Consider the following 14,270-nt stretch of genomic DNA (forward strand, 5'->3'; position numbering starts at 1 on the left):
CGTATTTATTTCAAACATGTCTCATTCATTTAACCCATATCTCTGTCTTGCAAAATCACGTCACAAAACAGATGTTATTTACTAATATTGGAATCGATATGAACTCTTTCAATTGTCTAGCAACAGGATTTCTTAAGCTATGTTTTGGGACCCAAAGTGGGCCCGAGTATGTGAGAGGTGGGCAGCGCGATATCAGTAAACATTTTGAGTCACAAGCTATTTCTTCTTAATTTCGGTCATCCGAAGACAGTACATTTTTCATTTGGGTCTCAAACTGAATAAACTCAAGATACTCTGACATGGATTCTTAAACCATGGTTTGGGACCCAAAGTGGGAATATCGCGAGATATGAGTAAACATTCAGAATCATACACGATTTCTTCATCATTTTGGTTGTTTTGGGGAAACTACATTTCTCAGTTGGATCTCGAGATTAAAAATGGTAAAAACCTAAGAAAAAGCAGATGAATCAGTTAATGTAAGTAATTAACCTACCATGAGATGGGGACTTTGTCAAATGGAAGAGTTAAACTCACACAGTAAGTTTCAACTCATTCAAAATACAACCCTTTTGAAATGGAAATTCTTTGCCGTGAACGGGATTCAGAATGGGGTTCCTGCGGCCACAACGCAGAGTACTAAACACTATAGGATCACAGCGAGCTACCAAAGATTGCTTGTAAAGCCTACTCATGCTCTGACAGAGACCTGTACAAGCTGGCTGAACTCTTCATTTAGCGCTCGAAATGAATCAACTGAAGAACCAGCTGAACTTGAGACAGTTGGTACGTTGTAATTCTTTGAAAAAGTTCCCTTTTTCCGTGAAATTGGAATATCTCAATTTCATCCTCCTCACATCTTTTCTCCTCTCATCACTCCAAATTCTCAAGACTCATTGGTTGAGAAAAGCAGAACACTCTCCACCAATATGTTCAATGACATGTTTGAAAAGGCTCTGCTGAGATTCGAACTCAGGATCTCCTGTTTACTAGACAGGCGCTTTAACCAACTAAGCCACAGCGCCTGTAGATGCCAAGTATGTTGCAGGTAAGAACACCGCTACACGTATTTATTTCAAACATGTCTCATTCATTTAACCCATATCTCTGTCTTGCAAAATCACGTCACAAAACAGATGTTATTTACTAATATTGGAATCGATATGAACTCCTTCAATTGTCTAGCAACAGGATTTCTTAAGCTATGTTTTGGGACCCAAAGTGGGCCCGAGTATGTGAGAGGTGGGCAGCGCGATATCAGTAAACATTTTGAGTCACAAGCTATTTCTTCTTAATTTCGGTCATCCGAAGACAGTACATTTTTCATTTGGGTCTCAAACTGAATAAACTCAAGATACTCTGACATGGATTCTTAAACTATGGTTTGGGACCCAAAGTGGGAATATCGCGAGATATGAGTAAACATTCAGAATCATACACGATTTCTTCATCATTTTGGTTGTTTTGGGGAAACTACATTTCTCAGTTGGATCTCGAGATTAAAAATGGTAAAAACCTAAGAAAAAGCAGATGAATCAGTTAATGTAAGTAATTAACCTACCATGAGATGGGGACTTTGTCAAATGGAAGAGTTAAACTCACACAGTAAGTTTCAACTCATTCAAAATTACAACCCTTTTGAAATGGAAATTCTTTGCCGTGAACGGATTCAGAATGGGGTTCCTGCGGCCACAACGCAGAGTACTAAACACTATAGGATCACAGCGAGCTACCAAAGATTGCTTGTAAAGCCTACTCATGCTCTGACAGAGACCTGTACAAGCTGGCTGAACTCTTCATTTAGCGCTCGAAATGAATCAACTGAAGAACCAGCTGAACTTGAGACAGTTGGTACGTTGTAATTCTTTGAAAAAGTTCCCTTTTTCCGTGAAATTGGAATATCTCAATTTCATCCTCCTCACATCTTTTCTCCTCTCATCACTCCAAATTCTCAAGACTCATTGGTTGAGAAAAGCAGAACACTCTCCACCAATATGTTCAATGACATGTTTGAAAAGGCTCTGCTGAGATTCGAACTCAGGATCTCCTGTTTACTAGACAGGCGCTTTAACCAACTAAGCCACAGCGCCTGTAGATGCCAAGTATGTTGCAGGTCAGAACACCGCTACACGTATTTATTTCAAACATGTCTCATTCATTTAACCCATATCTCTGTCTTGCAAAATCACGTCACAAAACAGATGTTATTTACTAATATTGGAATCGATATGAACTCTTTCAATTGTCTAGCAACAGGATTTCTTAAGCTATGTTTTGGGACCCAAAGTGGGCCCGAGTATGTGAGAGGTGGGCAGCGCGATATCAGTAAACATTTTGAGTCACAAGCTATTTCTTCTTAATTTCGGTCATCCGAAGACAGTACATTTTTCATTTGGGTCTCAAACTGAATAAACTCAAGATACTCTGACATGGATTCTTAAACTATGGTTTGGGACCCAAAGTGGGAATATCGCGAGATATGAGTAAACATTCAGAATCATACACGATTTCTTCATCATTTTGGTTGTTTTGGGGAAACTACATTTCTCAGTTGGATCTCGAGATTAAAAATGGTAAAAACCTAAGAAAAAGCAGATGAATCAGTTAATGTAAGTAATTAACCTACCATGAGATGGGGACTTTGTCAAATGGAAGAGTTAAACTCACACAGTAAGTTTCAACTCATTCAAAATACAACCCTTTTGAAATGGAAATTCTTTGCCGTGAACGGGATTCAGAATGGGGTTCCTGCGGCCACAACGCAGAGTACTAAACACTATAGGATCACAGCGAGCTACCAAAGATTGCTTGTAAAGCCTACTCATGCTCTGACAGAGACCTGTACAAGCTGGCTGAACTCTTCATTTAGCGCTTGAAATGAATCAACTGAAGAACCAGCTGAACTTGAGACAGTTGGTACGTTGTAATTCTTTGAAAAAGTTCCCTTTTTCCGTGAAATTGGAATATCTCAATTTCATCCTCCTCACATCTTTTCTCCTCTCATCACTCCAAATTCTCAAGACTCATTGGTTGAGAAAAGCAGAACACTCTCCACCAATATGTTCAATGACATGTTTGAAAAGGCTCTGCTGAGATTCGAACTCAGGATCTCCTGTTTACTAGACAGGCGCTTTAACCAACTAAGCCACAGCGCCTGTAGATGCCAAGTATGTTGCAGGTCAGAACACCGCTACACGTATTTATTTCAAACATGTCTCATTCATTTAACCCATATCTCTGTCTTGCAAAATCACGTCACAAAACAGATGTTATTTACTAATATTGGAATCGATATGAACTCCTTCAATTGTCTAGCAACAGGATTTCTTAAGTTATGTTTTGGGACCCAAAGTGGGCCCGAGTATGTGAGAGGTGGGCAGCGCGATATCAGTAAACATTTTGAGTCACAAGCTATTTCTTCTTAATTTCGGTCATCCGAAGACAGTACATTTTTCATTTGGGTCTCAAACTGAATAAACTCAAGATACTCTGACATGGATTCTTAAACTATGGTTTGGGACCCAAAGTGGGAATATCGCGAGATATGAGTAAACATTCAGAATCATACACGATTTCTTCATCATTTTGGTTGTTTTGGGGAAACTACATTTCTCAGTTGGATCTCGAGATTAAAAATGGTAAAAACCTAAGAAAAAGCAGATGAATCAGTTAATGTAAGTAATTAACCTACCATGAGATGGGGACTTTGTCAAATGGAAGAGTTATTGAGTTTCTTAACACACACAGTAAGTTTCAACTCATTCAAAATACAACCCTTTTGAAATGGAAATTCTTTGCCGTGAATGGGATTCAGAATGGGGTTCCTGCGGCCACAACGCAGAGTACTAAACACTATAGGATCACAGCGAGCTACCAAAGATTGCTTGTAAAGCCTACTCATGCTCTGACAGAGACCTGTACAAGCTGGCTGAACTCTTCATTTAGCGCTCGAAATGAATCAACTGAAGAACCAGCTGAACTTGAGACAGTTGGTACGTTGTGATTCTTTGAAAAAGTTCACTTTTTCCGTGAAATTGGAATATCTCAATTGCATCCTCCTCACATCTTTTCTCCTCTCATCACTCCAAATTCTCAAGACTCATTGGTTGAGAAAAGCAGAACACTCTCCACCAATATGTTCAATGACATGTTTGAAAAGGCTCTGCTGAGATTCGAACTCAGGATCTCCTGTTTACTAGACAGGCGCTTTAACCAACTAAGCCACAGCGCCTGTAGATGCCAAGTATGTTGCAGGTCAGAACACCGCTACACGTATTTATTTCAAACATGTCTCATTCATTTAACCCATATCTCTGTCTTGCAAAATCACGTCACAAAACAGATGTTATTTACTAATATTGGAATCGATATGAACTCTTTCAATTGTCTAGCAACAGGATTTCTTAAGCTATGTTTTGGGACCCAAAGTGGGCCCGAGTATGTGAGAGGTGGGCAGCGCGATATCAGTAAACATTTTGAGTCACAAGCTATTTCTTCTTAATTTCGGTCATCCGAAGACAGTACATTTTTCATTTGGGTCTCAAACTGAATAAACTCAAGATACTCTGACATGGATTCTTAAACTATGGTTTGGGACCCAAAGTGGGAATATCGCGAGATATGAGTAAACATTCAGAATCATACACGATTTCTTCATCATTTTGGTTGTTTTGGGGAAACTACATTTCTCAGTTGGATCTCGAGATTAAAAATGGTAAAAACCTAAGAAAAAGCAGATGAATCAGTTAATGTAAGTAATTAACCTACCATGAGATGGGGACTTTGTCAAATGGAAGAGTTATTGAGTTTCTTAACACACACAGTAAGTTTCAACTCATTCAAAATACAACCCTTTTGAAATGGAAATTCTTTGCCGTGAATGGGATTCAGAATGGGGTTCCTGCGGCCACAACGCAGAGTACTAAACACTATAGGATCACAGCGAGCTACCAAAGATTGCTTGTAAAGCCTACTCATGCTCTGACAGAGACCTGTACAAGCTGGCTGAACTCTTCATTTAGCGCTCGAAATGAATCAACTGAAGAACCAGCTGAACTTGAGACAGTTGGTACGTTGTGATTCTTTGAAAAAGTTCACTTTTTCCGTGAAATTGGAATATCTCAATTGCATCCTCCTCACATCTTTTCTCCTCTCATCACTCCAAATTCTCAAGACTCATTGGTTGAGAAAAGCAGAACACTCTCCACCAATATGTTCAATGACATGTTTGAAAAGGCTCTGCTGAGATTCGAACTCAGGATCTCCTGTTTACTAGACAGGCGCTTTAACCAACTAAGCCACAGCGCCTGTAGATGCCAAGTATGTTGCAGGTCAGAACACCGCTACACGTATTTATTTCAAACATGTCTCATTCATTTAACCCATATCTCTGTCTTGCAAAATCACGTCACAAAACAGATGTTATTTACTAATATTGGAATCGATATGAACTCTTTCAATTGTCTAGCAACAGGATTTCTTAAGCTATGTTTTGGGACCCAAAGTGGGCCCGAGTATGTGAGAGGTGGGCAGCGATATCAGTAAACATTTTGAGTCACAAGCTATTTCTTCTTAATTTCGGTCATCCGAAGACAGTACATTTTTCATTTGGGTCTCAAACTGAATAAACTCAAGATACTCTGACATGGATTCTTAAACTATGGTTTGGGACCCAAAGTGGGAATATCGCGAGATATGAGTAAACATTCAGAATCATACACGATTTCTTCATCATTTTGGTTGTTTTGGGGAAACTACATTTCTCAGTTGGATCTCGAGATTAAAAATGGTAAAAACCTAAGAAAAAGCAGATGAATCAGTTAATGTAAGTAATTAACCTACCATGAGATGGGGACTTTGTCAAATGGAAGAGTTATTGAGTTTCTTAAACACACAGTAAGTTTCAACTCATTCAAAATACAACCCTTTTGAAATGGAAATTCTTTGCCGTGAATGGGATTCAGAATGGGGTTCCTGCGGCCACAACGCAGAGTACTAAACACTATAGGATCACAGCGAGCTACCAAAGATTGCTTGTAAAGCCTACTCATGCTCTGACAGAGACCTGTACAAGCTGGCTGAACTCTTCATTTAGCGCTCGAAATGCATCAACTGAAGAACCAGCTGAACTTGAGACAGTTGGTACGTTGTGATTCTTTGAAAAAGTTCACTTTTTCCGTGAAATTGGAATATCTCAATTGCATCCTCCTCACATCTTTCTCCTCTCATCACTCCAAATTCTCAAGACTCATTGGTTGAGAAAAGCAGAACACTCTCCACCAATATGTTCAATGACATGTTTGAAAAGGCTCTGCTGAGATTCGAACTCAGGATCTCCTGTTTACTAGACAGGCGCTTTAACCAACTAAGCCACAGCGCCTGTAGATGCCAAGTATGTTGCAGGTCAGAACACCGCTACACGTATTTATTTCAAACATGTCTCATTCATTTAACCCATATCTCTGTCTTGCAAAATCACGTCACAAAACAGATGTTATTTACTAATATTGGAATCGATATGAACTCTTTCAATTGTCTAGCAACAGGATTTCTTAAGCTATGTTTTGGGACCCAAAGTGGGCCCGAGTATGTGAGAGGTGGGCAGCGCGATATCAGTAAACATTTTGAGTCACAAGCTATTTCTTCTTAATTTCGGTCATCCGAAGACAGTACATTTTTCATTTGGGTCTCAAACTGAATAAACTCAAGATACTCTGACATGGATTCTTAAACCATGGTTTGGGACCCAAAGTGGGAATATCGCGAGATATGAGTAAACATTCAGAATCATACACGATTTCTTCATCATTTTGGTTGTTTTGGGGAAACTACATTTCTCAGTTGGATCTCGAGATTAAAAATGGTAAAAACCTAAGAAAAAGCAGATGAATCAGTTAATGTAAGTAATTAACCTACCATGAGATGGGGACTTTGTCAAATGGAAGAGTTTTAAACACACACAGTAAGTTTCAACTCATTCAAAATACAACCCTTTGAAATGGAAATTCTTTGCCGTGAATGGGATTGAGAATGGGGTTCCTGCGGCCACAACGCAGAGTACTAAACACTATAGGATCACAGCGAGCTACCAAAGATTGCTTGTAAAGCCTACTCATGCTCTGACAGAGACCTGTACAAGCTGGCTGAACTCTTCATTTAGCGCTTGAAATGAATCAACTGAAGAACCAGCTGAACTTGAGACAGTTGGTACGTTGTAATTCTTTGAAAAAGTTCCCTTTTTCCGTGAAATTGGAATATCTCAATTTCATCCTCCTCACATCTTTTCTCCTCTCATCACTCCAAATTCTCAAGACTCATTGGTTGAGAAAAGCAGAACACTCTCCACCAATATGTTCAATGACATGTTTGAAAAGGCTCTGCTGAGATTCGAACTCAGGATCTCCTGTTTACTAGACAGGCGCTTTAACCAACTAAGCCACAGCGCCTGTAGATGCCAAGTATGTTGCAGGTCAGAACACCGCTACACGTATTTATTTCAAACATGTCTCATTCATTTAACCCATATCTCTGTCTTGCAAAATCACGTCACAAAACAGATGTTATTTACTAATATTGGAATCGATATGAACTCCTTCAATTGTCTAGCAACAGGATTTCTTAAGCTATGTTTTGGGACCCAAAGTGGGCCCGAGTATGTGAGAGGTGGGCAGCGCGATATCAGTAAACATTTTGAGTCACAAGCTATTTCTTCTTAATTTCGGTCATCCGAAGACAGTACATTTTTCATTTGGGTCTCAAACTGAATAAACTCAAGATACTCTGACATGGATTCTTAAACTATGGTTTGGGACCCAAAGTGGGAATATCGCGAGATATGAGTAAACATTCAGAATCATACACGATTTCTTCATCATTTTGGTTGTTTTGGGGAAACTACATTTCTCAGTTGGATCTCGAGATTAAAAATGGTAAAAACCTAAGAAAAAGCAGATGAATCAGTTAATGTAAGTAATTAACCTACCATGAGATGGGGACTTTGTCAAATGGAAGAGTTAAACTCACACAGTAAGTTTCAACTCATTCAAAATTACAACCCTTTTGAAATGGAAATTCTTTGCCGTGAACGGGATTCAGAATGGGGTTCCTGCGGCCACAACGCAGAGTACTAAACACTATAGGATCACAGCGAGCTACCAAAGATTGCTTGTAAAGCCTACTCATGCTCTGACAGAGACCTGTACAAGCTGGCTGAACTCTTCATTTAGCGCTCGAAATGAATCAACTGAAGAACCAGCTGAACTTGAGACAGTTGGTACGTTGTAATTCTTTGAAAAAGTTCCCTTTTTCCGTGAAATTGGAATATCTCAATTTCATCCTCCTCACATCTTTTCTCCTCTCATCACTCCAAATTCTCAAGACTCATTGGTTGAGAAAAGCAGAACACTCTCCACCAATATGTTCAATGACATGTTTGAAAAGGCTCTGCTGAGATTCGAACTCAGGATCTCCTGTTTACTAGACAGGCGCTTTAACCAACTAAGCCACAGCGCCTGTAGATGCCAAGTATGTTGCAGGTAAGAACACCGCTACACGTATTTATTTCAAACATGTCTCATTCATTTAACCCATATCTCTGTCTTGCAAAATCACGTCACAAAACAGATGTTATTTACTAATATTGGAATCGATATGAACTCCTTCAATTGTCTAGCAACAGGATTTCTTAAGTTATGTTTTGGGACCCAAAGTGGGCCCGAGTATGTGAGAGGTGGGCAGCGCGATATCAGTAAACATTTTGAGTCACAAGCTATTTCTTCTTAATTTCGGTCATCCGAAGACAGTACATTTTTCATTTGGGTCTCAAACTGAATAAACTCAAGATACTCTGACATGGATTCTTAAACTATGATTTGGGACCCAAAGTGGGAATATCGCGAGATATGAGTAAACATTCAGAATCATACACGATTTCTTCATCATTTTGGTTGTTTTGGGGAAACTACATTTCTCAGTTGGATCTCGAGATTAAAAATGGTAAAAACCTAAGAAAAAGCAGATGAATCAGTTAATGTAAGTAATTAACCTACCATGAGATGGGGACTTTGTCAAATGGAAGAGTTAAACTCACACAGTAAGTTTCAACTCATTCAAAATTACAACCCTTTTGAAATGGAAATTCTTTGCCGTGAACGGGATTCAGAATGGGGTTCCTGCGGCCACAACGCAGAGTACTAAACACTATAGGATCACAGCGAGCTACCAAAGATTGCTTGTAAAGCCTACTCATGCTCTGACAGAGACCTGTACAAGCTGGCTGAACTCTTCATTTAGCGCTCGAAATGAATCAACTGAAGAACCAGCTGAACTTGAGACAGTTGGTACGTTGTAATTCTTTGAAAAAGTTCCCTTTTTCCGTGAAATTGGAATATCTCAATTTCATCCTCCTCACATCTTTTCTCCTCTCATCACTCCAAATTCTCAAGACTCATTGGTTGAGAAAAGCAGAACACTCTCCACCAATATGTTCAATGACATGTTTGAAAAGGCTCTGCTGAGATTCGAACTCAGGATCTCCTGTTTACTAGACAGGCGCTTTAACCAACTAAGCCACAGCGCCTGTAGATGCCAAGTATGTTGCAGGTAAGAACACCGCTACACGTATTTATTTCAAACATGTCTCATTCATTTAACCCATATCTCTGTCTTGCAAAATCACGTCACAAAACAGATGTTATTTACTAATATTGGAATCGATATGAACTCCTTCAATTGTCTAGCAACAGGATTTCTTAAGCTATGTTTTGGGACCCAAAGTGGCCCCGAGTATGTGAGAGGTGGGCAGCGCGATATCAGTAAACATTTTGAGTCACAAGCTATTTCTTCTTAATTTCGGTCATCCGAAGACAGTACATTTTTCATTTGGGTCTCAAACTGAATAAACTCAAGATACTCTGACATGGATTCTTAAACTATGGTTTGGGACCCAAAGTGGGAATATCGCGAGATATGAGTAAACATTCAGAATCATACACGATTTCTTCATCATTTTGGTTGTTTTGGGGAAACTACATTTCTCAGTTGGATCTCGAGATTAAAAATGGTAAAAACCTAAGAAAAAGCAGATGAATCAGTTAATGTAAGTAATTAACCTACCATGAGATGGGGACTTTGTCAAATGGAAGAGTTAAACTCACACAGTAAGTTTCAACTCATTCAAAATTACAACCCTTTTGAAATGGAAATTCTTTGCCGTGAACGGGATTCAGAATGGGGTTCCTGCGGCCACAACGCAGAGTACTAAACACTATAGGATCACAGCGAGCTACCAAAGATTGCTTGTAAAGCCTACTCATGCTCTGACAGAGACCTGTACAAGCTGGCTGAACTCTTCATTTAGCGCTCGAAATGAATCAACTGAAGAACCAGCTGAACTTGAGACAGTTGGTACGTTGTAATTCTTTGAAAAAGTTCCCTTTTTCCGTGAAATTGGAATATCTCAATTTCATCCTCCTCACATCTTTTCTCCTCTCATCACTCCAAATTCTCAAGACTCATTGGTTGAGAAAAGCAGAACACTCTCCACCAATATGTTCAATGACATGTTTGAAAAGGCTCTGCTGAGATTCGAACTCAGGATCTCCTGTTTACTAGACAGGCGCTTTAACCAACTAAGCCACAGCGCCTGTAGATGCCAAGTATGTTGCAGGTCAGAACACCGCTACACGTATTTATTTCAAACATGTCTCATTCATTTAACCCATATCTCTGTCTTGCAAAATCACGTCACAAAACAGATGTTATTTACTAATATTGGAATCGATATGAACTCCTTCAATTGTCTAGCAACAGGATTTCTTAAGCTATGTTTTGGGACCCAAAGTGGGCCCGAGTATGTGAGAGGTGGGCAGCGCGATATCAGTAAACATTTTGAGTCACAAGCTATTTCTTCTTAATTTCGGTCATCCGAAGACAGTACATTTTTCATTTGGGTCTCAAACTGAATAAACTCAAGATACTCTGACATGGATTCTTAAACTATGGTTTGGGACCCAAAGTGGGAATATCGCGAGATATGAGTAAACATTCAGAATCATACACGATTTCTTCATCATTTTGGTTGTTTTGGGGAAACTACATTTCTCAGTTGGATCTCGAGATTAAAAATGGTAAAAACCTAAGAAAAAGCAGATGAATCAGTTAATGTAAGTAATTAACCTACCATGAGATGGGGACTTTGTCAAATGGAAGAGTTAAACTCACACAGTAAGTTTCAACTCATTCAAAATACAACCCTTTTGAAATGGAAATTCTTTGCCGTGAATGGGATTCAGAATGGGGTTCCTGCGGCCACAACGCAGAGTACTAAACACTATAGGATCACAGCGAGCTACCAAAGATTGCTTGTAAAGCCTACTCATGCTCTGACAGAGACCTGTACAAGCTGGCTGAACTCTTCATTTAGCGCTCGAAATGAATCAACTGAAGAACCAGCTGAACTTGAGACAGTTGGTACGTTGTAATTCTTTGAAAAAGTTCCCTTTTTCCGTGAAATTGGAATATCTCAATTTCATCCTCCTCACATCTTTTCTCCTCTCATCACTCCAAATTCTCAAGACTCATTGGTTGAGAAAAGCAGAACACTCTCCACCAATATGTTCAATGACATGTTTGAAAAGGCTCTGCTGAGATTCGAACTCAGGATCTCCTGTTTACTAGACAGGCGCTTTAACCAACTAAGCCACAGCGCCTGTAGATGCCAAGTATGTTGCAGGTCAGAACACCGCTACACGTATTTATTTCAAACATGTCTCATTCATTTAACCCATATCTCTGTCTTGCAAAATCACGTCACAAAACAGATGTTATTTACTAATATTGGAATCGATATGAACTCCTTCAATTGTCTAGCAACAGGATTTCTTAAGCTATGTTTTGGGACCCAAAGTGGGCCCGAGTATGTGAGAGGTGGGCAGCGCGATATCAGTAAACATTTTGAGTCACAAGCTATTTCTTCTTAATTTCGGTCATCCGAAGACAGTACATTTTTCATTTGGGTCTCAAACTGAATAAACTCAAGATACTCTGACATGGATTCTTAAACTATGGTTTGGGACCCAAAGTGGGAATATCGCGAGATATGAGTAAACATTCAGAATCATACACGATTTCTTCATCATTTTGGTTGTTTTGGGGAAACTACATTTCTCAGTTGGATCTCGAGATTAAAAATGGTAAAAACCTAAGAAAAAGCAGATGAATCAGTTAATGTAAGTAATTAACCTACCATGAGATGGGGACTTTGTCAAATGGAAGAGTTATTGAGTTTCTTAACACACACAGTAAGTTTCAACTCATTCAAAATACAACCCTTTTGAAATGGAAATTCTTTGCCGTGAATGGGATTCAGAATGGGGTTCCTGCGGCCACAACGCAGAGTACTAAACACTATAGGATCACAGCGAGCTACCAAAGATTGCTTGTAAAGCCTACTCATGCTCTGACAGAGACCTGTACAAGCTGGCTGAACTCTTCATTTAGCGCTCGAAATGAATCAACTGAAGAACCAGCTGAACTTGAGACAGTTGGTACGTTGTGATTCTTTGAAAAAGTTCCTTTTTCCGTGAAATTGGAATATCTCAATTGCATCCTCCTCACATCTTTTCTCCTCTCATCACTCCAAATTCTCAAGACTCATTGGTTGAGAAAAGCAGAACACTCTCCACCAATATGTTCAATGACATGTTTGAAAAGGCTCTGCTGAGATTCGAACTCAGGATCTCCTGTTTACTAGACAGGCGCTTTAACCAACTAAGCCACAGCGCCTGTAGATGCCAAGTATGTTGCAGGTCAGAACACCGCTACACGTATTTATTTCAAACATGTCTCATTCATTTAACCCATATCTCTGTCTTGCAAAATCACGTCACAAAACAGATGTTATTTACTAATATTGGAATCGATATGAACTCCTTCAATTGTCTAGCAACAGGATTTCTTAAGCTATGTTTTGGGACCCAAAGTGGGCCCGAGTATGTGAGAGGTGGGCAGCGCGATATCAGTAAACATTTTGAGTCACAAGCTATTTCTTCTTAATTTCGGTCATCCGAAGACAGTACATTTTTCATTTGGGTCTCAAACTGAATAAACTCAAGATACTCTGACATGGATTCTTAAACTATGGTTTGGGACCCAAAGTGGGAATATCGCGAGATATGAGTAAACATTCAGAATCATACACGATTTCTTCATCATTTTGGTTGTTTTGGGGAAACTACATTTCTCAGTTGGATCTCGGGATTAAAAATGGTAAAAACCTAAGAAAAAGCAGATGAATCAGTTAATGTAAGTAATTAACCTACCATGAGATGGGGACTTTGTCAAATGGAAGAGTTATTGAGTTTCTTAACACACACAGTAAGTTTCAACTCATTCAAAATACAACCCTTTTGAAATGGAAATTCTTTGCCGTGAATGGGATTCAGAATGGGGTTCCTGCGGCCACAACGCAGAGTACTAAACACTATAGGATCACAGCGAGCTACCAAAGATTGCTTGTAAAGCCTACTCATGCTCTGACAGAGACCTGTACAAGCTGGCTGAACTCTTCATTTAGCGCTCGAAATGAATCAACTGAAGAACCAGCTGAACTTGAGACAGTTGGTACGTTGTGATTCTTTGAAAAAGTTCACTTTTTCCGTGAAATTGGAATATCTCAATTGCATCCTCCTCACATCTTTTCTCCTCTCATCACTCCAAATTCTCAAGACTCATTGGTTGAGAAAAGCAGAACACTCTCCACCAATATGTTCAATGACATGTTTGAAAAGGCTCTGCTGAGATTCGAACTCAGGATCTCCTGTTTACTAGACAGGCGCTTTAACCAACTAAGCCACAGCGCCTGTAGATGCCAAGTATGTTGCAGGTCAGAACACCGCTACACGTATTTATTTCAAACATGTCTCATTCATTTAACCCATATCTCTGTCTTGCAAAATCACGTCACAAAACAGATGTTATTTACTAATATTGGAATCGATATGAACTCTTTCAATTGTCTAGCAACAGGATTTCTTAAGCTATGTTTTGGGACCCAAAGTGGGCCCGAGTATGTGAGAGGTGGGCAGCGCGATATCAGTAAACATTTTGAGTCACAAGCTATTTCTTCTTAATTTCGGTCATCCGAAGACAGTACATTTTTTATTTGGGTCTCAAACTGAATAAACTCAAGATACTCTGACATGGATTCTTAAACTATGGTTTGGGACCCAAAGTGGGAATATCGCGAGATATGAGTAAACATTCAGAATCAT

General features: G+C 39.4%; 13 non-coding genes across 13 annotated transcripts; all 13 read right to left on the reverse strand.

Moving 5' to 3' along the window:
- Positions 1–951: 951 nt before the first annotated feature.
- Positions 952–1,025, reverse strand: trnat-agu. The gene has a single exon. It is a non-coding gene; the product is annotated as a tRNA-Thr (tRNA).
- Positions 1,026–2,016: 991 nt separating this feature from the next.
- trnat-agu lies at positions 2,017–2,090 on the reverse strand. The gene has a single exon. It is a non-coding gene; the product is annotated as a tRNA-Thr (tRNA).
- Positions 2,091–3,081: 991 nt separating this feature from the next.
- On the reverse strand, positions 3,082–3,155 carry trnat-agu. The gene has a single exon. It is a non-coding gene; the product is annotated as a tRNA-Thr (tRNA).
- Positions 3,156–4,157: 1,002 nt separating this feature from the next.
- trnat-agu lies at positions 4,158–4,231 on the reverse strand. Its single transcript has one exon. It is a non-coding gene; the product is annotated as a tRNA-Thr (tRNA).
- Positions 4,232–5,233: 1,002 nt separating this feature from the next.
- On the reverse strand, positions 5,234–5,307 carry trnat-agu. The gene has a single exon. It is a non-coding gene; the product is annotated as a tRNA-Thr (tRNA).
- Positions 5,308–6,305: 998 nt separating this feature from the next.
- On the reverse strand, positions 6,306–6,379 carry trnat-agu. The gene has a single exon. It is a non-coding gene; the product is annotated as a tRNA-Thr (tRNA).
- A 992-nt stretch (positions 6,380–7,371) lies between these two features.
- trnat-agu lies at positions 7,372–7,445 on the reverse strand. Its single transcript has one exon. It is a non-coding gene; the product is annotated as a tRNA-Thr (tRNA).
- Positions 7,446–8,437: 992 nt separating this feature from the next.
- On the reverse strand, positions 8,438–8,511 carry trnat-agu. Its single transcript has one exon. It is a non-coding gene; the product is annotated as a tRNA-Thr (tRNA).
- A 992-nt stretch (positions 8,512–9,503) lies between these two features.
- On the reverse strand, positions 9,504–9,577 carry trnat-agu. The gene has a single exon. It is a non-coding gene; the product is annotated as a tRNA-Thr (tRNA).
- A 992-nt stretch (positions 9,578–10,569) lies between these two features.
- On the reverse strand, positions 10,570–10,643 carry trnat-agu. Its single transcript has one exon. It is a non-coding gene; the product is annotated as a tRNA-Thr (tRNA).
- A 991-nt stretch (positions 10,644–11,634) lies between these two features.
- trnat-agu lies at positions 11,635–11,708 on the reverse strand. The gene has a single exon. It is a non-coding gene; the product is annotated as a tRNA-Thr (tRNA).
- A 1,001-nt stretch (positions 11,709–12,709) lies between these two features.
- Positions 12,710–12,783, reverse strand: trnat-agu. Its single transcript has one exon. It is a non-coding gene; the product is annotated as a tRNA-Thr (tRNA).
- Positions 12,784–13,785: 1,002 nt separating this feature from the next.
- On the reverse strand, positions 13,786–13,859 carry trnat-agu. Its single transcript has one exon. It is a non-coding gene; the product is annotated as a tRNA-Thr (tRNA).
- Positions 13,860–14,270: the final 411 nt, after the last annotated feature.

The sequence above is a fragment of the Oncorhynchus gorbuscha genome, linkage group LG10 (assembly GCF_021184085.1).
Source record: "Oncorhynchus gorbuscha isolate QuinsamMale2020 ecotype Even-year linkage group LG10, OgorEven_v1.0, whole genome shotgun sequence".
Lineage (NCBI taxonomy): Eukaryota > Metazoa > Chordata > Actinopteri > Salmoniformes > Salmonidae > Oncorhynchus > Oncorhynchus gorbuscha.